Source organism: Zootermopsis nevadensis, unplaced genomic scaffold (genome assembly GCF_977971745.1).
Source record: "Zootermopsis nevadensis isolate Lab colony 2312 unplaced genomic scaffold, Znev_1.0 Znev_ptg000061l, whole genome shotgun sequence".
Classification (NCBI taxonomy): Eukaryota; Metazoa; Arthropoda; class Insecta; order Blattodea; family Termopsidae; genus Zootermopsis; species Zootermopsis nevadensis.
Genome location: NW_028259192.1, coordinates 15,232,515 through 15,259,665, shown reverse-complemented (window position 1 = coordinate 15,259,665; position 27,151 = coordinate 15,232,515). Strand labels below are relative to the sequence as shown.

Sequence of the window (27,151 nt, the reverse complement as noted above, 5' to 3'; positions counted from 1 at the left end):
CGCCATGTTATGTCCGGTTGAAACCTCTTGTTCGAGTAAGCTTGATCGGGTAGTTATTGGCGTAGTGAGGTATGGTTATAGCACTTAGCGCACTGACCGATTGGGATAGAGTTCAAACATTTCATGCTTCCAGGGGATCGTTTTTCCACTCTCCTGAGGGTACTTCTACTGAGGCGGTCGTGTATGTGGGCTCAGGGCTCGATTTCTAGATAATCCATCTTGAGAGAGAAGCTAGCCAGCGATTCCAAACCTCCGCCTGTACCGACCACTCCATTCTTTAAGCACCTAAAAAATTCTGCATATTTGAAGGAGGATTGATGGCCGTTTTAAACATCCCGCAGAAGACATTTCTCATATCATAAAGCCAATTCTAACAACCCACTTTTTGATGTCCGTAGAATGAAATTCGATATCGGCTAGTAGCTTTGAAAAATACAAGACCTGGTGGTATTTTAAAACGTGAACTTTGAGGAATAAGCCTATATTGTATGAAATCATGGCTTCAAAGACCTCACTTGCTTTTGTCGTAACTGTTGGAGGTCATTGATGGTCTTCTGAGTTGTTACGCCTCGTAAACTTTCGGCTGCGTACTAGCGTTTCTGAGGAACATACTGCATCCATCTTCAGGACTGAAGATCCGGGCCATTATGTTTATCCGAAATGTTTGCATCTGCTTACACGTCCACGTTACAACCCAGAAGATCAACGTCGACATCTTCATCGGCTCGAGAACTTAACATCTTACAAAACTTAAGATGACTGTCTTCTGGGTTATTGTGCCGTGTAGTCTGGTAGAAGTTTACTGGCGCTTAAGGAGGTATTTGCTGCCTCCATCATCAGAAGACAGTCATCTCCATGTTGAACCCATACTTACCTGCTTTTATGTTTTTTAATAAATGTTGTCACACTTTCACGTCCTGCCGCACATTTCAGGGGCAGAAACCACAAACCCTGTCCTCCTGTAAATGCACCCTGATGTCGGAAAGCTAATTAATGAAATTTGGGAGACGTATTGGCTACTGACAGTGGGCGGGGTGGGCGGAAAGGCAATCTTTTTTCCGGGGATTTGAGGGGCTGTGTTGGTTGCAGTAATAGGTATAACTGTTGTAATTTCCCGTCTTTTAGTGACAACCATAACATCTTGCTCGGTGGGTGCGTGATATAAGTAGTTTTTAAACTATTACTTTATCCTTACCAGGCAGCCATTTTGATTTTGGGCTTCATAACCCATGTTCGAACAAGGCACAATTATGTGGACAAACTTAATTTCGTATCAGATGCGTGGTGACAATGAAACTTTATGAATGATTTTGGCAATGGCTAAAACTCCCGAGAAATAATCTATAAACAGTATGAAATTTAAGGCTTTTACGGCTGTGAGATATTGAGATGGGTTTGAGGTTGTGTAGCTTTGCATGTACTTCCCAGCGTTTCGGAGGGACATATCGCCTCCATCTTTAGGGTTGTAGATGACACGGTCTTCCAACCGAGCAGGCTACAATCGATGCTTGTAATACTACAGATTCAGAAATTGGGCTTGCATCGTTTAATACGTAGAGTGAAGTTACTGGTAAGTGAGACAAAAGTATAACAATCCTGTATTATTCCAGGAATTTGAAGAAATATTTAGAATATTTGTTAATAATTCGGCAAAGGTTAACGTAGTTTTGAAAACCAAATTCTGAGAAAAATATTTAGATCCGAACGACCTAACAAGTTTGGAAATATAGACACATTTACAACAGAAACGTTATTACTTTTCTCCGAACCTTACACAGTCAACTAATGATGCTGAGATGAAATATTAATATGTCGCATGCACGTGACAAATATACATAAATTAGGCCTGTATCGAAGTCGCTTGGGGACAGAGATGTAGAAATTCTTGGCAAACGGGCTTAGGATGTACCCCCATATTAGTGTTTTAAGGTAAGAATTTTTGTAGTGACAGTAGTGTTCGTTGTAATGGTTTATATTTAATTTCATAAAACACAAACTTCTTTGCACGACCAAGTATGTACTTGCTATTCATGACATTAAAGCACCTGACTTCATGTAACTACATATAAAACAACCTAATTGTGTTAAGTAGTTTTATAAGTGAGCCTTCCTTGATTTTTCACGGTTGTTTCAGGGCCTTTGTGCATTCTTCTGGATCACGACATTATTTTAGTATTAAGTTTAAGGAAGGAATTTTCCAACTATTCCTACATAGAAATGTTACGTAATAATTAGTTTTCCGAACTCTAGCAGCAGTTAGGCAGTCGCACCGTACATGTAACGCAACTTCTTGTGGCTGTAAGTTGCTGTACTAGCTGCAAACTTAACTGATTAAAATTCACCCCTGCTTTTTCGTGTTTGTTGTCTGTACTGCATCTCTACTGAGACACAGTCTGTTCAAGCATGAGGTCCTTCAGATAGCTGCATGACTGTAACTGAAAAGCCAGGGTTCACAGGGGATAAACAGCGTTGTTTTTCCAATCATAGTTAAGTGGCTTTATGGAGCAGAGCACTTCTTGAGAAGCAGCTAGTCAAGAAATTTTCCGCACTGTATAGAGCCCGAAGGTTCACTACGATGTTCAGAAGTGATGCTACTAGTCCTTATCTTGTGCCAGAAGAATCCATTTCACACTTCTATCATATTTTCCCTGATAACTATTTTAATATTATCTCCCCACTTATTCCTAGTGCCGAGGTCAATAAAGTGTAGGAGCTATACCACTACTCCCCCCAAACGACCTACATGGCGTGTAGCTGGACGGCTTTACTCTACTTATTTGACATCTATTCCTACATTCCGAGTAAACTGTTTCCTGTAAGAGCTTCTACCTTCTACACGAGGGATTTTCTGCCGATGTTCCAACCAAAATTTTACACGTTTTTTACCATATTCGCCGATGCCTTGCCAGTCTCATCCTTTCCTTAAGTTATCCTAAAAGTATTCGGTAAAGAGTAGAAACTATGAAGCTTCTCATTACGTAGTTTTTCCGGCTTTCTCTCTCTTTTTCAACTTAGATCATTCCAAGTAAAAGTTACGTTGTTTTTTGTCTATGTAGACCGAGCAATATTTTAAGCTACATGCATTTAATGGATCAGAAAGTTTTCATGTGCGCCAGTACGCATTTCATTATTTCTGCATTCAGTCAACGATCCTCAGGCTCTGATTTCTTTCGTCATTCGTGTTTTGTCTTTTTCACCGCACGTACACTTCACATTGCCGCATTTCACCATTGATTTGGCCAGTGGTTTGTATGATTTGAGATACTTACTTGCAGAATGTCTCTGATTATTGTAGTCTGCTTACAGGAATGTTTGTCTCCTACCTACTAAATCTTCCTAACCATTTGCTTATTATTTAATTAATTTGCTTATTTATACCTTATTATGTATAGGCCTACAATTATGAAATCTGAATATGTCACGTAAAGTTACATTTCTAGATTTGTAGATTTGTTTGTCATCACCAAATGCTTTGAAGTAGCTTTAACATAAATAATTTGCTTGTGTCACAGGCTATTTAACAAGGATGTATCAGGTACAGAGATTTTTTGGTATCGCAAGATGTTAGAGAATTTGCGATGAAATAGGCCTGGGGAGGAAAAATATCGTCCAGCGTATCTTCGAATACAGGGATTGGAGGAAGCACGAAAACTGGCATCCATGGCGTCTCACGCTTCGGTAGAGGTTCGAACTGTGTACAACCCGAGTCATGGTCCGTGTAGGATCCAGTGGTGGGCTGCCTGAGCAAGGTAATACATTTTCAGGCTCCACAAAAGGCAGAGAATTCCTTGACAAGCTGAGCGACTATCAGCTTTTCTAGGAGGACTTTGTTTCATGTAGTTAGTGTCATTTTACTGGACTTAAAACGTGAATTAATTTTCGCAAATGCCTTTCGTACGTACTTGTTCCTTAAAAGGCAAAGAAGAAAAAGGTAGCTTTGATTAAATAATTTCTTTGTTTCTGGCTTCAGTACGGGTTCTGCCTTCCTATTCATACACAAAAACAGGGCAGAGAAGACAACCGAAATTCGTTCTGCGCCAAGTTATGAGGACTTACTTAAAGTCCCACGAAAGGGCTCGTTTAAATAGGGACACGAGGCGTTGCCGCTTACAGCAACCTGCTTAAATTGTAGGCCTTCTTATTATGGGGCCTTTAATATATGAATTAATTAAACTATTACTTGTTAAATTGGACATGGCCGATAGAATGACATTCTCAGTAGCTCTGTTCTTACCAGTTCCGTATGGAATAAGACTAAACCATGTGCACCAGGTGCCTTGTTCGGCCATCGCAGTCGTTGTCAACCTAAGACACACATTTACCAAGAAACGGGATGAGTAGGTTTGCCTGAAAACAGTTTGTCTCCCAGCTAGAGCGTTCGTTCAGTAAAGTTTGCCGAATGCGTGTTGCATGCTGGAACGTGACGGGTGAGCCAACATATGCCCCGGGTACGACGTGATATGGGAAGATGATTATCCTGTCTGCCTTTGTTGTGGCGATTTCATCCCGGGACATGACGTCTTGAACCCAGCCACACAAAAAGCACACCGAATCCACTGTGACTTAATCTACTACGTCTGTCGCATCGAACAGCTGCGCAGTGAAGCGTCTGAAACTCATTCGATACTTGGATTACTTGCTCATAATTGTTTAACGTCGCCCTATTAACTGCACAAGACAATATGCTTATGCATGATGAAGTGGAAAGAATGGGGGACAAGAACTCACCGCCTTGAAAGCCTAAAATATTACAATGGGAGACAACTTTAGCTGCCTGTTTAACGTTCTATTCCGGAATTCACCATTAAGTATTCATGGTAATAAGTGAAGTAAAATTTACGCAAAGGCACTCAGAGAGAGTCACTAGCTCCACGAGATATAATATTTTAAGGGTTCGTAGTAAGTACAAGGTGCGAATCATCTATATGTAATTTGCTTACACGGTTGTGTCGTATTAAATGACGTGTTGACTATGATTATTACATGAAAGTGAGACTGGTTTTGAGGACGAAAAAAGAATGTTTTAGTTTCCTGCTCTTGCAAGGCCGTGCCTTCCTATGTTCATCTCATCCAATAAGTAATGAGATTAGAAACAGTTTAAACTTTGGTTTCAGAAGCTAACAGAAACGCAGAATTGTGTACGACATGAAACCCTACATTATCCACCTGTTTTTTTTTAAAATTAAAATTCTAAAACCTGCTTCGTTTTGGATAATGGTTGCGTTTCCGTCTTCAGGAAAGAATGGGGCCCATGGGGCCCGTTGCATAAAGCTGGTCTTTATCACTGGACCCATTGAAAATTAATGTAAATATTTACGCCAGGATTTGGAAAGACGTTGATCGTGGTGTCGCATCCCTGTGGACCGCGTTTCAATTCTGGCTTATTTGTCATTTGAGAATGCGTGGGAGAAGAATAGTATTTTTGTTGCTTGTAATTTGTTTAATCTCAAAATGTCGAAAGTCGAATAAGGTTCTGTTGTTGCATTTTCACGTTATTGAAATCTCAAGTTGGTGTACTTTCTGTAATAATATTGGTGTTGAGCCACAGTTTACATTTAACCCACGAAAATTATGTTCCATAAGTTCTTTTTACTTATTAAGAAAACATATTTCACGTTAAATAAATGTATTTTCCTCTGACTTGTGGGAAATGTTTAACTGACACTGGTCATGCAAACGTATGTCCATCCCTCCTTTACATTGTTTTTCATTATGATATAGTACAGTGACTGCTTCATTGAAATAAAGAATAGTTAAACTTATACAATATATTCCACGTGTACTTGCCGTAGAACGACTTTTAACCTCCATGATCTCCATTGTGCCACGTTAATAACATTCTGCAACAAAAAACTCGTATACAGCAAGAGTACAGTAACCAAAAGACAGAACTCGGAAACTGAGAGAGCAGGAGGTGGTAGCAAGTGTTTTAGAAAATCTAGTCACGACCGTAGTTTATAGGCGCGCTGTTTTCACCCAGACCTCTCATCCAGAAGAGAACTGAGGTTTGTTCCCAAGTAAGATGGGGAAATGGAGGGTGTTTGTGTTTTCCCAGACCTATGGTATAGGTATCATAGGTCCCTAGACAACCCTAGATACTACAGCTACTGCATCTCCCTTCAGACGAAGCTAGCCATGAGATCATGATGCTGCATGATGGAGCCACAAGAACTCATCGTCAGGAGACACACATACACGCGTATCCTTGGATCCTATCTCTCAACTCCATTACTGTAGCTCCATGTTCCACAACCTGTACCAAAAGCTTCGTGTATTGCATTAATCCCTGTGTCTCAAAACTACCGGGTTCTGTAATTTTTACCCACTGCGATGTTGCTTAAAATAAATTAATTGATTTAGTGAACTAGAGAAAGTGGACATTATGTATTCGGAAACGAACATAAACGTACGCACATGATAATGTTATAAACATACCATGTCTTGGGAAATTAAATATAGGCTAAGTCTTAATTAACAACTCATTATTTAGATCTAATGAATAATTAAATTCTTACTTCTATGCAGGGGAGAAGCGTTGATGTTAATTAAATAGTTCAGGCGAAGTTTGTGACTAGAATGGGGGAGACAAGGAATGCATACAAATTCTTGAGGAGATTATTGGAAAATGCCCAATGGTAATGTCGAAGGTATGACATTTACACTGAATCTTGGGAGAAAGGTTGTATAGATGGAAGGTTCATGGAACTGGGGTAAAGTCAAGATGAATGTTGATTTTTTATGTCAGCTGTGTAAAACGTTTTGATTCTACTACCAAAGTGTTAATTGGTTTGTGTCAATAATACAGTTACATAGTTTAAACTATTTAAAGTGTATTTAAAACTTTAGTATGTCAGTGTTTAGTGAGAACAGATTTGCGCGCTTAAAATCAGAGCATCTATAACGGCAACACGGCCGTCTCTTTTCCTGTTTTGAGTAGAAGTTACACGAGTGGTGTATTTTTCTCCCACCAAATTAATCACGTCACGTCGCATCGCATCGCGTCGCCCGTTTTCATTAGAGCATGCGAACTTTTGTAACCAGCGTTGCAGAATGGTTGCAAATAATTAGGCTCCAGAACGAGGAACGACGCACTCAATGTTGGACTTATAATTTAGTGAGATAATGGTAATGTCATTTTTGTCTAGCATGAAGTGCTTTATAGCGACGAATTTACTGAGTGTTCTACAGATTGTTTGTATCAGCTACAGTTGCTTTCTTGCCGAGTTTAAATGTAGTAATCTCTGGACGAGAAGGTAAGAGTATATTACTGCCAGTGGCAAAATGTTACTGTGTTCATTAGATTTTTATATTGTAGCGTGGGACGGTATACAACCTTGATTGTCAACCCTTGATTTCTTGCTAATTCACAGAAGATAAGTAAGTACTTTGGTTTCTCTGAAAGGTTTTTAATAGCACAAAATAATCTCGTCTACAACACACTTTATCTACTCGCTCTGTTCACAATTCAACTCTCTTCGCAGTATTTCTTTTCCACTCTCACCTACTACACTACTCTCAAAGCCAACCAACCAACCAACCAAAAAAGCTAACTGAGGGTGGAGGCCTGCGCAAGCGCAAGCATCGTCCCTACCTAGGTGAAACCATTCCTGCGCACAAGGCGCATTGCTGGAAATGGTAAACAGTCTTAATATAAGAAACGGAAATTTTGCTATCGCTAACAGGGTTACGTCGTGGCGGGAGCCTCGACCATTCAAACTGGGATCCGTTGCTGCTGATGGGAGGTCATCCCGTCAGGCAAGTTGTCCAAAGGAATTTGGTTGGTTGGATCTCCGGGGTTTGAACCCAGAGAGGGAGGGGCCGTTTCGGCTGAAGGCCGCTGCGGCATGGGGGGAAGATCACTTCAGCTGATGGCCTCCGTGATCGGGGTGGGGGTGGCGGGCCGTGCCCCTATTAAGTTATACCCTGGCATTCGCCTTACAACTGAGGAAAAGCACGGAAAACCTCAGTCAGGGTAGCCGAGTAGTCTAACCACTCGTTGTGCCGACTTGGCCGTCTTTTGGGGACGGCCTCGGCTGGCCTGCTGAACACGCCTCCGATCCCAGGGACGGAGGCATACCAACGCCGACGCTCTCTCTAGAGGGCCATGCTCGGAGGACTGTGGCCACAGCCAGAAGGTCGAGCAACGAGCGGGTCGAGTAAAGGTGCGAGCCGTCGCCGCTACAGTCGCGGATGGCTGGGACCGGGTGACACTAAGAAAAGAGAAGCAGGAACGACTCTATGGCGCACATAACCGCCAGCATCTGAAGATGGCCAGTGACCGGATGAAGGCACGCTATGATCGCCTGGCAAACTCGGCTGGCTTCCAGGAGGGAGATCGCGTGTGGTTGTATCATCCTACCCGGACAAAAGGGAAGTCTCCCAAGCTACAAACATCTTGGGAGGGCCCCTACAGGGTGGTGACCAGAATCAACGACGTGGTTTATCGGATTCAGCGGCATACCCGGGCCCGGATGATGGTAGTCCACCTGGATAGGTTGGCGCCGTATTCGGGTGCTGCTCGGGGCGAGCAGCTTTAAGAAAGGGAGAGTGTTGTAGAGTAGAGTGATTGTGAGGAGACTGTTGAGGAGAGTGTGAGTCAGGATGTAGAAGTGAGTTGCAAGCGATATGCTGTTGCGGACATTGGTGGAGTCGAGTGAGTGGAGTCAACGAGAGGTCTGGTGTGGCGCCGAGTAAGGACGGGTCGGCTACGTGAGCGAGCACCGGGTACGTGGACCGGGGCGGCTGAGGAGCCAGCGAGAGTCCAGTGGGGTGCTACGGGCCGACGCCGAGTAAGGACGGGTCGGCTACGTGAGCGAGCACCGGGTACGTGGACCGGGGCGGCTGAGGAGCCAGCGAGAGTCCAGTGGGGTGCTACGGGCCGACGACGAGAATGGACGGGTCGGCTGCGTGAGCAGGCACCGGGTACGTGGACCGGGGCGGCCGAGGGGCCAGCGTGTGTCCAGTGGGGTGCTACGGGCCGACGTGTAAGAGAATGTGTGTGAGTGTGTGTGCACAGAGACTCGAGTGTGATGTGTTGGGGTTAGCATTGTTGCGTTTAGCATTGTTGTGTCTACATTGTTGCGTCTGTTTATTGGCATTGTTGCATAGCCATTGTTGTAATTATATAAAAGCCGACTGACAATCGGCTTTGAGAGTAGAGATTGGGCGAGGAGACGGAGTGAGTGGATGCGGCGACAACGGACGAGACCCCCACCGGCACAGCCTGGAGAGAGGTAGGGACGATGCTTGCGCTTGCGCAGGCCTCCGCCCTCAGTTAGCTTTTTGGTTGTGTCCAGTGGGACTCGTGTCGAACGAGGGCTGCCAGAGGTCGCCCAAGGGCAACCGAGGGCGACCGATGTTCAGCAGGCCAGCCGAGGCCGTCCCCAAAAGACGGCCAAGTCGGCACAACGAGTGGTTAGACTACTCGGCTACCCTGACTGAGGTTTTCCGTGCTTTTCCTCAGTTGTAAGGCGAATGCCAGGGTATAACTTAATAGGGGCACGGCCCGCCACCCCCACCCCGATCACGGAGGCCATCAGCTGAAGTGATCTTCCCCCCATGCCGCAGCGGCCTTCAGCCGAAACGGCCCCTCCCTCTCTGGGACTTCCTTTGGACAACTTGCCTGACGGGATGACCTCCCATCAGCAGCAACGGATCCCAGTTTGAATGGTCGAGGCTCCCGCCACGACGTAACCCTGTTAGCGATAGCAAAATTTCCGTTTCTTATATTAAGACTGTTTACCATTTCCAGCAATGCGCCTTGTGCGCAGGAATGGTTTCACCTAGGTAGGGACGATGCTTGCGCTTGCGCAGGCCTCCGCCCTCAGTTAGCTTTTTTGGTTGGTTGGTTGGTTGGCTTTGAGAGTAGTGTAGTAGGTGAGAGTGGAAAATAAATACTGCGAAGAGAGTTGAATTGTGAACAGAGCGAGTAGATAAAGTGTGTTGTAGACGAGATTATTTTGTGCTATTAAAAACCTTTCAGAGAAACCAAAGTACTTACTTATCTTCTGACACCAATGTAGCGTGGGACGGTATACAACCTTGATTGTCAACCCTTGATTTCTTGCTAATTCAATTACAACAATGGCTATGCAACAATGCCAATAAACAGACGCAACAATGTAGACACAACAATGCTAAACGCAACAATGCTAACCCCAACACATCACAATATTATACTTTAAATGCTGTACGCAGCCTGGTTTAGGGGTCTGAGAATACGGAGCCTACAGTTGCAGAAGAGCGAACGTACGGGTATAGGAAGCCCAAGGCTTGACAGTTTGTTGTTTAGGTAGGATTTGAGGTTTCCTCGACGGTGGGAACGAAGATGGCTGTCTACTGGGTTGTAGCATCGTATTGTCTGGTAGAAGTTTACCAACGTTTCAAAGGTCCTTGCTGCCTCCATCATCAGGGCGATGAGTCCACATCAATGCATAGTTTTGATCTTGGCGCCGTTATTTTATCGTGCTAAGTTTTCGAGCTACAAGAACGTCCTCATAGCGTAGCGTAGCGAAGGTTCGAAGGAGATGCCTTTCGAGTACAGGTCAATCCTTGTCTGCTTGGTAAGAAGCCATTTACTAAATCACCGAAAATAGTCACTACAGTATTAAACCAAGGCGAATGCCCTTAATCTTTACTGACGTCTGATAGTATCAGAGACAGAGGCGTGTACTAATATATAAAGAAAGTTTAGTTGTAAACTCGCAATTCCGTTACGTGTTCTGCGGGGTACAGGCTTAATGGAATCTTTTATCCACAGCATTCATCATATAAAGGAAAGTCCGTTGCCAACCTTTGGTTGGGGAAAAAGTTTCATCAATAATTTCATTGAGACGGAGTTGTAGATACTGCAGACGAGAAGAACGATAAATACGAGTCCATCAATAATTTGAACTGGACCATTAGTGGCTTGTTCGACACTTTTTGATACACTTTCAACTTTTCTAGGAACTTGGAACATTTTATGTCTCTGCTTTCAGTTGTGTGGTCCGATTTCGAAAGTCTCATTTGTATTAAAACTGCTAGACTGTGTTTTATACTTCGTCTGACGTTGCCATGTTGGTTTTAGAAACTCATTTATAACCTGTAAATTTCAGATGGAAAATTAAATTGTACAAACAACGTAATTAGGAAACTATCAAAGTTTTATAAATGTAATTGATTTTTACTTATGAAGAGAAAATCACCTCGATACCTAAGAGTGGATGGAAGGATAATGTTAAAGTAGATCTTATAGAAGGATATGATGGAGTGCTCTGGATTCGCCAGGCTTAGTATAGGAGCCAGTGGGGGGCTCTTGTAAAAATGGCAATAAACATTCGGGTTCTATGAAATGCTGTAAGTTCCTTGAAGAGCTGGGCGACTGTTAGCTTCTTAAGAAGGACCCTGCTCCATGTCTTCTTCCTTCTTTCCAAAATGACTCCTAATGCTTTTTGCTCACATTGTTCCTTCTACACCACTTGTACATCTCCCCTCAGCTTTTCACACTTTTGCCTCCGTCGGAGTTCAAGCTCCACACTTGTTTCAAGCTGTTGTCGAAACTCTTAGCGCCATATCAATCGCGTTTCTTTCCATTTTATTTTAATTTTAGCCATCGATTTTTAAAGTCTTAAGAAATCTTAAAACCTTAAAAGTCACTACGATTCGAAGGATGGGTCTTCCCCCGGCTTCAAGTAAATGGTGGAGGGGAGACGCCTGTTATGTTGGATCCTATAGATGAACTATTCCAGATCTATCCCCAGATCGGGAATAGCTTTGTCTTCTGGATCCAACAGAATACGATCTGTCATATCGGAATAGCTGCATTTACCGCATCCAACAGATCAGGCGTCTCCCTCTTTTTTACATGAAGACGTAGGGAGATTCATCCTTTGAAACTGAATGATTTTTAAGGTCTTAAGACTTACGAAGAAACAGACGAGGGCTAAAGTTCAAAACAAGGGAAGTACGAATATAACACCGCCACCAAAGACATTCAGAGAAGAGCAGTTTTCTTTCAGTTTAATCGATTTTTTCCCCTAATTCCTCATGACTTTACCGTTGTTCTGTAATTATCCTGCAATGAAACAACACGTGTGTAAAGATTGCTGTTTTCTGGATTATTGCGCTGTGTAATCTGGTAGATTTACACCGACGTTTCAGAGGTCATACTGCCTCCGTCATCAGGGCGACACCTGAAACGTTGGTTAACATCTACCATACTACACAGCGCAACAACCCAGAAGACAGTAATCTTCAGACTCACCGCTGTGATAACCTCAACTCTAACACTTGTGTACTTCTGATCTTTCTCCCTGGCACAGCTGTATTGCTTCTTTTTTCTCTTATTTGTGTCTGTCCTGTGCCTCATCGATGAAAATTATACTTTTTGTGTATACGAAAAACCTGCTTTCCTATCTGAACACATACTGACAGAATGTGACTACCATAGCAGGGAAACAGTTACAACGCCTTCTGAATTTTGTTGGGTGAAATGCTATTGCTGGGCTTTCGAGGCTTTCTGCCACTTCCTGGGAGATTTGAAAACGTGTCTGGGCATCGGTAGACCAGACCGAAATATTCCTGTTCCATCAAGGAATGAGAATGATTTGTTTTGTGGGGTGGAAGAACACCAGAATCAGTTAACACAGGAATTTTAGTTTGCGTGATTTGTAACTCAGCCTCTCAAGTTAACACTAAACGTCCGCCATTAAACTATACGTTGAGGCAGTTTAATGACATACATTTTCCTACAATCCACAAGTTAACGTACAATCACAATACAATGAATTATAAATAACATAGAACTAATACTTTACTATAAGAACATGTCTTTTAAACTATATCCAATGTGTGAATTATGCGTATTTAGTGTTTTGTAAGTTTACTGGCATTGCTTACTCTGATTATAACTCACGAACCGCAACTACGAAATTCAGCAAGAGAGATCACTTCTCCCTTATAGTAACCATTTACCATTTATGTTTATCTGGTAACCTATAGCTGAGGAAAACAGTTTCTCAGCCTACAAAACAACAGAGCTCAGTTTACTTTAGTCCTTTTACTTTGTACAAGTCAAAGTGCAAATGAATTAAGGGAGACAAGATTATTCAACTCAAGTTCAGTCATATACTACCAACAAATACAAGGAGAATACGTTTCTATGTGGATTTCCGATTACGGGAAGATGACTGTAGGTCCACAGCTATTTACACTGGTTTAATTAGAACTTACCTCATCCCCAGCCACTCCTCAATCCATCAGTACAATAATTAGTTTTCGACTTCCGCACTACATCTGTAGAACACAGCCGTAGGAACCCGACAAAGTTTTCCTCTGACAGTGTCGCAAGTACCATAACATGGTGGTTAGGGGTCAAGCATTTATATCCGTGTACATGATATGCCCTTACATGTTTTGAGCTGTATGCCCCGAAACTATCTCACTGCGACTGGCCAGTTTGAAGGAGTCAATTCTTATTTGAATGCATAGCAGGAAGTTGCAAGTAAAGTCGAAGTTGATGGCTGTCTTCTGCGTTGTTGCTCCGCATAGTCTGGTAGTTTACCGACGTTTCAGAGAAATGTTAGATTTAATGATTCTGTTTACATTTCATATTGAAGGTCCTTGCTCATCTACTGTCCTTTTTGGGCTATTTATAAAAAAATAGAAACTTATAATTCACGAAATAAGAATTTTGGGATCGTGCCAGATTTTTGCCTGCATTTCGTAACTTATTAAAATGCTGTTTTGATGATTCTGACGCTTTGGAGGAAATTTGAGTTCTTTATGCATGTTACGAAGAAAAAAAGGCTGGAGGCTTTGGGATATCGTACTGATTCAGTAACAAGACCTTTGGGAATAACAGTTGTGGTTTTACTGTGCTCTGATCGTTACACGGAATGATGAAACGAACTGCGCCGTCACTTCGACACGTCTCACGTGCTATACCGAACGCCGAAACTAGCGATGCTCGAAGTTTCGTACAATCAGAGTGAACGCATACAAACAAACGACAAGGAACACAGAAAACAGAAACCCCGAAACTTTGAACATTTAGAGTGGATCAGCACTCTATCTAATAAAAGTACAAATTTTGAAACTGTTAACGTTATTCAGTTCAAGTAATGTTAATTTTTGTTGCTGAAATTTAACTGTCATGGAGTCTCGTCGTAAAGCCAGATCCCGTACGCTTGCCTCTTAGGGCGACCGCTTTCAGCGAAGTGAGTGTAGTGCGGAGAAACAGTCATTACAGGGCACGAGAAGGGTCACAAGCCAATTGTCATAAAACAATACCGGAACTGATATAAAAATATTCGCAGGCTTCAACTGGTTCCAATTGACAGTAACGAATAAGGAATAGTAAAAGGATAGCACTTTAACGAAGGACCCCTACAAACATCAATAACACATTTACAAGGCAGGCGTGTATTCTGGTAGAATTTTACCGACGTTTCAGAGATGGGGTCAGAAATTACTTTTTAAACGGCGGTAAATGACGACCAGACTAAACTCAGCAACAACGCAGAAGGCAGTCATTTTCATACTCGCCGCCATGAGAACCTGAATCTCAACTGTTTTTGTTCCCATTTTTTTATTCCCAATTTTTATCCTTTTTTCTTTCCACGACTCAACATTTTCTGGAACTTTGCGTCCCTAATTATAATGAAAATTTGTTATTGCACTTTCCAGTAAATGGGCTAAAACCCCCCTCAAGCTTTAATTTTAGCTGTTGTTTATACACAGGAGTTGAACTTTGTCGTTGTAAGGGAAGAACACTGATTGAGAATGTTTGAAAACAAAGTGTTGAGAAGAATGTGCAGATCAAAGAAAGAGGAAGGAATAGAATGTCGAAGAAAGTGTCGTGCTAAGAAGCTTCGTAATTTGAACTCCTCACGTTAGTAAATGGTGGGAGGTGAGTCGTGTGGGACTTGTACCATGCACGAGGTAAAACAATATTCAGCGGGTAAACTTTAGGGAAGAAATTAGATCTCTGTGTATGTGGGTGAATGGTATGAAATCGTTCGTAGGGAACTAAGTTGTGAACGCTGAATTATGCATTACCAGGGTAGAATAACGACAGAATTTTTCGACACTTTAATTGGGCTCCTTAAAAGCAGTGGGATTTAGTGGCCGACTAAGTACCCAATAGCTTTTAAAGAGATTGTACAGTGATCATTTTGTTAATAGTCTGAGTTGTTCTTCATTGTAGCCTACCCCATGTAGCAATGTGTTTTCCAAACTAGCCCACTTTATTTTAGAGCCTGTGAGATATAATCCAGTAGAACACGTCGTTTGCAAAAGAGTGAAAAGTCGTCTGCTGTAAGAAGACATTTCTGAATGAGTCTCTCCAAGAAGATTTACCGCGCCAAAAGCAAAATACGCAAATGAAGCAGAAATTATTGCTAAATGACTGAAACGTCACCGTATTATGATCGTGGGTCCTGAAATTTCAGAATGGAATCACATGTAAGTGGTGAGGCGTATGTGTTTATCATTCTTTTATTTAATCTTTTTCACCACAAAAGGACGTGACCTAGTTAACACGGAACTAACTTATCACCTGTTTGACCCAGTTTCGCTTTTTATTTATACGGCATCAGCACCATTTAACTACAGCACATTTATTTTTTAAAAAAAACATACATGCTGATAGTCACTGTTTTACTGCCACGGTGCGTATTGGCAGCCTTACTTATCCTTACAATGCCTGTGTTAATAAATTGCCTCACGGTTAACGGAAATGTGAAGTGGTTTGTGTCTTAACCCGTTCTTACGGTTTAGCCTGTAATAAAATGGCGGCTTTATAGTGACGATGATGATTATTCAGCTTCCATAATAGGGAACTTCCTGAACAACTGTTTTGGAAGTATCCTGTATCAAGGAACTAGTTTCTTATGGATTTACTGTAAGACGTTTCTTCCAAGTTTTCATTCTTGTAAGATGATATTTCGGCTGCACGGAACGTTCTAAAGTGGAGTATGGATGATACGAGCTCAAAATATAGAAATTAACTGAACATTTATTAAATAAGGAGTATAGGACAGCCAAAAGGGGTGGTACTCTATCTTGGGTGTTTGGAGGGTGTGTAATAGCCCCTAACCTTGAAAGACGTGTTATGAAATGTTACACTGGACCTCGGACTTGGGATCAGTTGTGGATCCTTTTGGACAAGGAAATGGGCAATAGAGTTCACAGAAGACGGGAAATGTATTAAGTGACTTTATTCTTCTCAAAGACACATCTGTCTACACAGTGAGAAACATCATATTTATTGTCATCGATATTAATAGCCGTTTATTCTCGTGCGCTATGCATTGTACTTTCACTGTATACGGACGCATAGACAGGACTCTCCACTATCTATTCGGTTTATGCATTCGTGCAAAGATCTCGTAACAGTAACACGCTTCGAAGGCGATATTTATCCCGATTGGTATGTTTGGAATGCTGACTGACGTCCCGGAATTTCTGGGGAAAACAGCCAGCCAGGCGTAGCACATCTTCCTCGTTCGTTGATACGAGTTACGGCTAGCGCGCACGAGCGGTTTTTCTGCCGCAGCGATAAAACTACCGCAACCGCATATTCTTGTTGCCTGTGGACGGTGAAATAAACGCATTGTCTGCGTTTTCTTTTCAGTTGGGAGCTGGAGTGTGTTCTAGGCTGATAAATCGAGGCATGGATTTTGTTGAGACTGTCGCTGTGTGCGCTTTTTGCTAAGAGCAAGGGGAAAGTGTAGACATAAATTTTGGTTCCCTCCACTTGTAAGTCAAAGATTATTGAAAGGCCAATTTCACAAGTTATATGACGACCTGCGTATATCCAAAGAAATTATTCATATACTTTCATTTTTGTCAATTTGACTCGAGTTCTGCAGTAAAGCTTCACCGACTTCTATTTACAGTTTCTCTTTAGTTTTTGTCACTGTACTCCGATATGGCCGAACTGTACAGTGTCGGCCTTTTTTCCTATTCAGTTACACCAAGTTCGGGTAAGCAATGGTCGCCGTGCGGCTGTCCCACCGCTCGTGCGCGCACACAGGTAGGGTTCTTCGTGTTCAATTGCCACCGCCAGCCGCTGTGCGGCAACCGCACGGCATCGAAAATGAAGCATGTTGCGGCAGAAAAACCCGCAGCGGCCCAAACCGCTCGTGCGCGCAGGTTCTAAATCAGTGGATCCGCTGTCCGTGTTTGTTTATTCGCGGACAGTTATTGCCATTTAGATCGGTATGTGGGTCAGGACGTCTGTTAGATTTCCAGTAAATTTGTAAAAGTGCAAGTGGAAACTTACTGTCCTTAGAGTTCCCGTAGTTTCATTACCGTTCTTTCGAATAACGCTTTCAGTCTCATTCACTTGTTTGTTATTTTCCGTTGTTTTCTTCTCTTTTGTTTGTTTGTACTTAATTCTTTGTATATTTTACTCGTTTTTCCTCTATTTGATCCGTTCTTTCTTTCCTTTATTTAGTCATATCGTTTTTGTTTAGATTTTTTCTGTGATGTAATGTAACAAGTTTACTCATATTTCTTTCTTTCCTCTGAGACTTCTGCGTGATTCACCTAACCTTCGATCTTTTGTATGCTTTCCCGATGAGCTTACTTACTACTGCTTGTTTTCGTTTACAGTTCTTTTATTTTCCGTCCAATTTCCACATCACGCCGCCTTACAAGACCGAATCCTATAGTTTGTTTAGGGCACCTGTGTGATGAACGTATTCCTATGAAGTTGAAACTTTTGGTTTAGAACAGACAAGGTTTGATGGCGCTGCTTTGTTAACTGTGTTTCGCTTATTCTTAGAGGGACAGCTCTATGTAATCTAAACTGTTCAAGAGATAATGTCTCTTAGATTGTTCACATATATTTAACCTGCATTTTAGATCTCTCTCTTTCAGAAGTTGCAGTTCTCACACATAGGCTACGTATCATATTTGTGAAACCCTGTTCCAGTAGATACAGTCCACATCAAAACAAATTGAGATCATCTAAACGTTTAAAGAGTAAAATGCGTCTAAATAATTTTGGCTTTCTTCTATAAGTAAATTAAACGCATCTCCGTCAATCGAGTTTCTGATTGTTGATGACGTTGAGTGTGAGTCAGAACTAAGGACCAATAAGTTTTCTTTTACCCTTGTTAGATTTAATTGGAAGACCATGTAATCTGAAAGTTTCTGATTTCATTTCTATGTTTTGTTTTCCTCGGTGTGCTACGCAGGCCACATGCACTCTACCCGATAAATGACAGACAAGACTGTCTCTCACAAATCAACATTAGCTTTACGAAGGTTAAAATTTGAACAATCGTTAAAATTTTGAAAATCAGTCAAGATTGGAAAGAAAACCACCTTAGTGTGGCAGTTTTCTTGAGTTGTATTTCGTTAAGTTTTATGCTTTATTTGAAGGGGCAGCGCATGTACATTTAAGAAACTGTAAGTAAAAATATTTCAGTCATTTTACGTTGTTCAACACGCTGTTGAATAATTTAGTTACATGCTGAATCGTCTTTTAGGTTATAACACCGCGGTTATTGCAGTTCAAGCACTGCATCCAGTCAGAGGTTGCTAAGAGGATCTGCCGTCGGATAAGCCTGTCCGCTCAATGAGCGGGGCCCACTTCACCAGGCGCCATCTGCTTTCGTGTTTTTGCAATTCGGAAGACCAACATCAAATTATTCACTACCGTGAGTAGCTCAAATCCTATTTGTTGACTAATTACCTTAGTTATAAATCATGCAGTTGATTAGGGATTCACCGACAATGACATCTTCTCTGGCAATTATTCGCGTCAGTTCGGAGCTGAGGTCTGCATTTCGAAGACTGTCTCTGACTTTGCTGTACCCATCAATTTATCATCACCTCTGACCAGGCAGTAAGGATGATTCGTTACTAGCGTAGCAGCCTAGGTCTAGGTCACTGGGATACTGCATCTTCCCATCACGACGAGGGATTTACCCACGGGAGAGAATTATATTTTCAAGCACGGTTATACTAAAAATGGATTAAATACGATAGGGGTAGTGCAGTTATGAGCCTGTGACCACAATATATATCTGTAACCCATCCCTATTTTTATAATTTTATTAATTAGAAGTTGAATAAAGTCCAAAAGAGTAATTTTATACAATGTAACGCAACATCATCAGAAAACTTTAAACTTCGATCTTATATATATTTATAAAAGTCTTAGAGATTTAAATTTTGGATCTATAATGTCGCTTATACAAGCATATAATTATTACTGCTGGTCAACGTTTTTTTCATTGGGATGCAGTTGTTATGTTGTGTTTCACTGCGCGGAATCATTATCAAGATTATTAATTTCTTCTGTAACGTGTAGACTTCACTTGGCTTCCCGAACAAAATATTTGGTGTGTGAACTCAGATGGCAGTAAATCAGAATAGTGAACTGGGTACATTAAAACTGCAGGCAAAGCTTACGACTAACAAGAGACATTCTGAGTTTAAGCTGTAGTGACATACAGATAAGGGTTTCGCAGAAACATACGCGGAAAGTGATTAATGGTAGAAACATTTAAATACCGTTTTCTTAGTCAAAGAATACGCGATTTAACGAAGTCTGGCATATTGAGGCTTGCTGACAAATAGTTAAAAAGCACAGACCATGTTTGATGAGCAAATGGGTGGGAAAATATCTACTTTTATTGTTAAAAGTGACGTTGAGGTGTTGACACATTAATTCTGTGTGTGCGTGGCGGAGGGGAGAATAATGAATGGAGTAATATTCAGCAAATGAATGGACTGTTTACATTATAGAATGTAGGCTAAGTCTCCGTGTTTTCCAGTTCGCTGAACCTGGTGAAATATTCATCACGAACGCTTTAGTGCAACACCCGCTTTACCGGAGAAAATGGTGGTGCAGAAGACAAACTTGGCGGCGAACCGCAAAATAATGAGTTGCCCTTTTACACCCTTCGCATGATGGCGAATTTCGCTCTAGCCATCCAACGATAACCACATAGTCAGGGGCATTTTCAGTTTTACCAACATTGAAATCGGCACAAATATGTACGCCATACATTTGGTGTAATTCCCTGTATTAATTCCAAAAATTAAAAATCTGCGTTTCTGTGACTGGACGGAAGTATTGTGAGAAACATAGATATAAAAGTTTGGTACCACCCTGGGATATTTATACTTGTTCGGCTGGCTGCAAGAAGTGATTGCAGTTTACTTTTTTGTTCGTTGAAACGTGACGTGATGCGAGAATAACACTTATCAACGTCGCAAGAAACAGGAATTGGTACAAGAAAGTTGTATAAGAGATTGCCCTGATGATGGAGGTAGCAAGGACCTCTGAAACGTCGGTAGACTTATACCAGACTACACGGTGCAACAACCCATACAGCCATCTTGAGACCTCAAATCCTACATTCTGCAATATTTATTTTGTTATTTTTGTTTCATATAACGACGCTTTCGGTAACTCAAGCAATATTGCGTAGAATGGCTGGTTGAATAATGAATTGGAAAGGACGTGGAAGGAAGCGATGGTGGTTTTAATTTAAGGTACTACTGTAGAACTTTGCAGGAGGGACTGAGAGACATTTTGAAAAACCAGAATCACGACAACCGATGTCCCTGCCAAGATTTGAATCACAATTTTCCGAATTCGAAGCAGGATTGTTACCATCTAATCCGCAAAGTTCGGTGCAGTATTTTAGAGGCTTATCACATTACAATGCGCCAGGCTTACGGCCTAAGTAACTTTAAATTTCGGGATACCAAGAAAGATGAGTAACTATTATTCAAGTCTTACCGAATTTACACAAATGCACTAAAGACTAATTCCCACGACCCTTTTAATGAATAATGCACTAATATGCTGGGGTAGATGTTCTGTACGCTGTATGGAGAAACGATTCTAGCGTCGTAAAGAAGTGACAACTTATATCCGCCGACAATCTGTATACCATTAAGCAAAGCAGCATAATGCACTGAGTACTGCAGATAATTCATGTTATCTTTTAGAAACGGGAATCGTGGGGAAACACGATATGCGGAACCTATTAGAATTTCCCGATCCCAATCTTTGTGACTGGTCTACCAGACGTCAGAGCAATGTTATGAGCTCTGTGTGTAGAATAGGGGATGAAGTTTGGAGGTGCAAATTTCAATTTCACGGTACAGCAGGCTGTGTTGGCGCTAAGGAGAACGCGGGTGGGGGTTTGAGAAATTTAGAACAGTCTTATGAAGAGCTTTTACTGGAAAGGGACGGAGGTTTTGGAAAGATCGAAGGTGTAAGCAGAGGGCTGAAGGGAAGAGAGGGCTAATCTGAGACATGTTCCCATAGTTGCGGTGACAGTTTCATTTTCATTCTCTCTTCTCTAAGACATCAACCGAGGAGGTACTTCCACCCCCTGTTTCTTCTAGTTAGACTTGTGAGCAGATAAAGGAAACGGGGCAGAAGCGGGGACTTAATTTACTCCTATAGCAACCAAGCCGACGTGTGCTGGCGGTATTATGCGAAGAGAGAGCGGGTGTAAGCGAGCTGTTGTTCCAGTGAGAGGCAGGGGCTGTTCTGCAAGGCGGTTGCACGAAGAAACTGCCATTTCCACACAGGGACATCAATTAATAAGAACTGTTGTAATGAAAATAATAGCATGGGAATTTGAGACCCGTATATGAATTAAATTGTGCTCCCGCCTTCCATCTTGTAACTCCGTTTCTTTTTTAAGTAAAGTTAAAAGTGTGATAAGTGCGTTAATTTAATGGCAGTGCGGCAGTGTCTTTGTTCATCCTCCAGAATGAGTTGTCTGGGTGCAGCGCACTGGCGGTTAGTAATTTGCATAACTGCGCAGCTCTGCAACTATTTTAAGTGTATTAGCACGCTGCAGTGGGTCTACAGAGGTTTAATCGGTGTTTAATTTACAACGTTAGCTAGTTGTACATTGAAATTTCACAGCCGAACCGGGCGCTACGGGACAGGAAGTAACAGAATGAAGAAAATTACATGAAGAGGAGCTTCATAATTTATGCTCTTTATTAAGTGCCACTCTGTTGATCGAATCAAAAGGATGAGATGGACGGGGCATGTAGCACACTTGAGGAGATGAAAAATGTACACAAAAATTTAGTTGTAAAGAGATCACTTAGCGATTCAGGCATAGATGGGAGGAAAATAATTAGATTATATCTTAAATAGGATTAGGATGTAGAGTATATTCATCTGGATCATGGTAGGGGGTCAGTGGAGGGCTAATGTTAATACGGCGATGAGCCTTCGCCTTCTATAAACTAGTGACCAGCAGAGCGACTGTTGGCATTTCAAAAAGAACCATGATCTACGTAGTTAGTTCATAGCAGTAGTACTGTATCAATTGCTCACGGGCAGAATGTGTTTGTGCACACAAAAAAGTTACAGTGGAACCACGGTTCCGGAGAATTTGTCGTAAATACGTCTATACGGAAAGGAAGTTTATATATTGGCTTTATTCTAAATATTTCCTTTATACATGCTTTACAATTGCGTAAAGTTTGATTAAGACATTGCTTATTTAACTTGAATTAGTGACGCTTAAGATGGGTCTGTGGTAGATGAATGTAATGTAAAGTAATGTATTTTAATGTAATGTAATGTAATGTAATGTAATGTAACGTTTCCTAGGTAACAACAATGCTGAGTAAACAGATGACGTTTCCTAGGTAACAATAATGCCCAGTAAACAGATGACGTTTCCTAGGTAACAACAATTCCGAGTAAACACGACGTTCCTTAGGTACACTTGTTACACTTTTTCGTTTCCCTTTTTCGTTACACTTTTTTGCCGAATGACCCTTCCTTATAGACGTATTTACGTCAAAAACAAACCTGATAGTTCGTATAGAAATTACTCTGTGTTCCTCTTTATTTTTTCTCTTGCTGGAAAGCACTCCAGCCATTGTATTTACTTCTTGTAATCCGCTTGTGCTACGTTAGTAAGTTGTATGCACAACTGACCTCGCGATTGAATTGCTGTCGACATCGAGATTATGTAACTGTTCCACTGACATTAATCCGGTTCGTTGTGACGCTGATCAACCGCCCAACGTTCGACTGACAAGTGCAGTGACTGTTTCATTGTGACAAAGAGAACTCCACCCATTTACACACAGTTTATGAAACGACAGGCAACACTTATGACGTAAATGATAGCCGTCGAAGAAATCGTTCATTGATCGACTTCTATAAAAGCCGATCATCTGGGTAGTGACGCCTTGTGAAGTTGTAGGTAGATACCAACACTCAAGAGGAACATACTGCCTCCATCTTCAGGTGGTGTCTTCCTACATTTCACTCGTTTTTCTGTTGTTCAATTCCATGATCAGTAGGCCTACTTGATGCGCCCGCAGCTCCTATGTTCTATTTCATCTTGCATTATTGTATTGTCCTAGTTGAAATGTTAGAAAAATTCAGAATTATTTTCAAACTCTCGCAACTTCTAGTAGGTATTGTTCATAAAGTCTGCGAACACATCGTCAGCCACGCCATGTATTCAGTAGGCTGTGCTTTGCTGACTTTCGAGATGTAACCCGTCATCCAAGTGGGTCTTCCGTCTGATAAACCCCCTTCCACGTTTCCTACTATATTTATAATGCCGCCTAATTAGATAGTCATCTGAACAATAACTGTGCCGTTAGTACACCCACTTTCACGTTACGAGAGGATGCATTTGGAGGGATAATGCCCAGGAACAACAAACTAATCGCATCAGTAATAGATCAGTTACCGCAAATCTGACATTCACAGACTCTGTGATTTAGGTTTATAAGATTAATGGATTATTTCCGCACATGTTTACATACAATTTCTATTGTTTAAACTCGAAATTAACAATAACGTTTTGTTAACACACGAGACTTTGAACTATACATGGGCAATAAATATCTAAATAAATTGTAGAATGTCGTTAGAATTACAGATTGCCGAAACCTGAACAGTTCAATACAATTTGTAGAAAGTAAAGTTTCTTAATGATGTTGACTTATATGACGTCATACAACCACATAATTCTTGGTTCACTATTTATTCAGATGTTTAACACCACGTTAATGCTTTTGTAATCGAATCTATTATTTTATTATTAGCAGAAACTATTTTCAGTAGAGTAAAGTCTGGTCCATTTCCTGGGCGGAGGGGCCGAAGATGGTGATGTTTCATGGGACCGTAACAGGGAACCTCAAATTTCTAGTTTCGTATAAATTATATTTTGTGTATAAAAGGGACTGGCTAGTTAGCTTATGTGAACTCCTGGGCAGAAGAGTGAATTTTGGACTTTCAGTACTTCGAGTCTAGCCCTATGAAAGTATGACTGTGGATTAAGTGTCAATTATTAAGTGGCGTGCGTTTTGTTTTACTGGCATCTGTAAGTTTTCCGGCGTAGGGCAGAGTGGTATAGAAATTACTACTCTTTATATGTAATTTTCTTGCATCTTCCAATTTATAACTATTGCAAGTTAATCTTATTACCTTCGCCATTGACGTTATTAACTTTTCATCTGTGTACTCTAAGATTAGCCCAGTGTTATAACCAGAATAAGTTTGAATATACTACTTGGCTCTGTATAATGTAGCCCAAAGATGACATACGCACAATACGCGTTTTGATTTGCGTAAGACACAGTTGCTAAATTATGTGTTGCTGGGTTATGAGACGGAAGAGGTAATTTTAATATCGGTCAGAAGTGTTTCGTTTTTGAACATTTTTATTTTTATATAGAAAATTCACAAGGGGTGGCAGACTTTTGTAAGTACAAGACCTTTAATTTTAAACAAGTTACAAAACCATAGTTATTGAAAAAGTCTCGAGAATCTGAAGCAATGCGCTGAATATCAATTTCATCAGGGTGTCCCGCAAGCATTACTGGACGGTTTGAGTGTGATTTATTGAGGAAAGAAAGAAAGAAAGAAAGAAAGAAAGAAAGAAAGTAGCGATGCCTTATGTCTGGGACTGATTGTCCTATGACTATTCCCTTACACAATCTTAATTTATTCTGTTTACATAAAGTTCTTTGCATAGTTTAAAGAAATCTTGACTAATACAGCTCTGTATTGCATGAAGATCTATGTTTAATACCCCACGGATATGGCTGCAAACTACTATAGTAACAAGTATATGTTGCAGCAAGACAAACAAGAAGACAACTGGAATTTTACCAGACAAAATACACACGTCCTTGTGTTTAATGACAAAAGGGAGCGCTTTAAGTCGCATGAAGACATGGAACTGTACACGATATCAGGTCAAGGCCATCAGTGCCTCCCTCACGCTGCGGGGTAGGGAGGAAGTCCTTCGAGAGAGCACATTTTTAGTATCAGATCACATATCCTGAACTTCTGATAGCTAAAACGTTACGTTTATTCGCTATTTCAGTCTCTTAACTAAAGAGACGAATTTAATGAAATGCTGTATGTGTCATTTAGTAAACGCATTATCTTTCTTGAGCAGAGCCCTTCACTAATTTAAAAGAATAGACTTACTCCAGAGACTAGTAGTCCTTAGTCGATCGTTTAAGGAACACGTAGGTGCATTACTGTATTCACAATAATCTGCCACTGGACCCAACCTGAGCCAGATGAATTCAGTCCACATCCTCGTACCCCATTTATTTAAGATTCATTTTAGTAAATTTCTCCCATCTACTTCTAGGCCTCTAAAGCTGTCTGTACTTTCAGGTTTCCGACTTATGCATTGATTTTCTATGCCATTGCTACGAAACGCTGACGTTAACACTTTAAATGAAAATACTACAGTTTGCAACAGAAAACCTACTTGTTCTAATGCAGTAATTATTCTGTCAGATAGACTTCTTCCATACGCATTTCCTGCAAGTAGTATACATGCATTTATTTCCCACGTTTGCTCCGTTTCCAGTCGTCTCAATTTGGCTGATTTGATTGCTCTGATAATTACCACAAGAAGAATGGCAACCATGAAGTTTCTCGGTATATACGTCTAGTTTTGTTCTGCTCCTTTCTTACACTTATTCTGTTTGTAAAAGGCGTCTCATGTAAACACGTGAAGTTATCCGTGGTGCTTAACTAAGCACCAGGCCATTAAATGTATGAGGGAATGGTGGCATACCTGCTCGTATTCTTAACCTCGGCACTGGGTGGAGGTGCGTGATTAGATTCATGCTCTAACCGTCTTACCATTGAACAAGGAGTGCCAGTGCATACACGATAAGATGATAGGTAGGCCGTGGAGTCAGTGTGGACGTTGTGGCGAAGAGAAATATCCTGCTATGCCGGGAATAGAACCCAGGTCACCTGCTCGGTCACCTAATCGTTGTACTGACTGGAGTATCCTGGTGATTAGAAATTAATTTTACATTTAATGGAGTGAATTATTTCTCATAATCCGGAAGCGATGAAAGTGAACCAATGAGCGGATTCAATGTTTCATTCCAAGGTCATTGTTTTATCAATAATTCTGTATAAAAGGTCCTAAAGCTGCAAGAATTATCCTATAATCGCTTCCAATTAGATATCGGACATAATTTAATGCGCTCTGATATTGCGAGACGAGAAATTCGCAATGAAATCAATACTGGTGCACAGAGGAACCCTTATTAAACTCAGCACTACGAAGTCGGAATTTACACATGCAAAACTTTGCTCTAGGCGTAGGATTCGAGGATTTCACGGCGGTGAGCCCGAAGATGATTGTCTTCTGGGCTGTAGCGCCGTGTACGCTGGTACAAGCAGTAATGCATGCTCGAATTAAATTACCAGCAATACTGAACTCGATGATTTATTTTCTGTAAATTACTATTTTTATTAATTATAATTTATTATCTTGTTCTCACTCATACGTAAAAATGACGACTTGAGATTTACACGCCTGTTGCTAGAATTAGACGAAAAATAATTACCGGATAGTCTGGTTGTGAAAATGTAACACTAGAAACTTTGCTACAAAAATTTAAATTTGCTTGTTCGTAGCGTAGCATAGCGGCCACTTTCTCTAATTTGCCGGTTATCGTTGTTACAATCTAAACTGCTGAGTGGTAATATTTTATGCTCCATCGCATAATTTTCGTCAGAAACCATTCCATTTGATGACTGTATGTGTGGAAGTTTAATTTTACCAGTAACTACTTGCAGTACTGATGGTCGTTCTGAACTACATAATCGAGCAATGGAACACATAATTATTGAAAATGCCAGTGTTCTGTATGTTTA

General features: G+C 41.1%; 1 protein-coding gene across 3 annotated transcripts in view; it reads left to right on the top strand.

The window, feature by feature from the left end:
- Positions 1–27,151, top strand: part of LOC110836951 (defective proboscis extension response 8) — a 468,836-nt gene that overhangs the window by 24,424 nt on the left and 417,261 nt on the right. The window contains exons 1-2 of one of the 3 annotated variants that reach the window (XM_087340060.1): positions 9,165–9,233; positions 18,480–18,650. The exons of 1 other annotated variant lie outside the window; for it this stretch is intronic. The gene's annotated coding sequence lies outside the window, so the exon portion shown is untranslated. Of the gene's footprint in view, positions 1–9,164; positions 9,234–18,479; positions 18,651–27,151 lie in introns of those variants that run through there. One more of the 3 variants, XM_022078722.2, reaches the window with a different exon arrangement.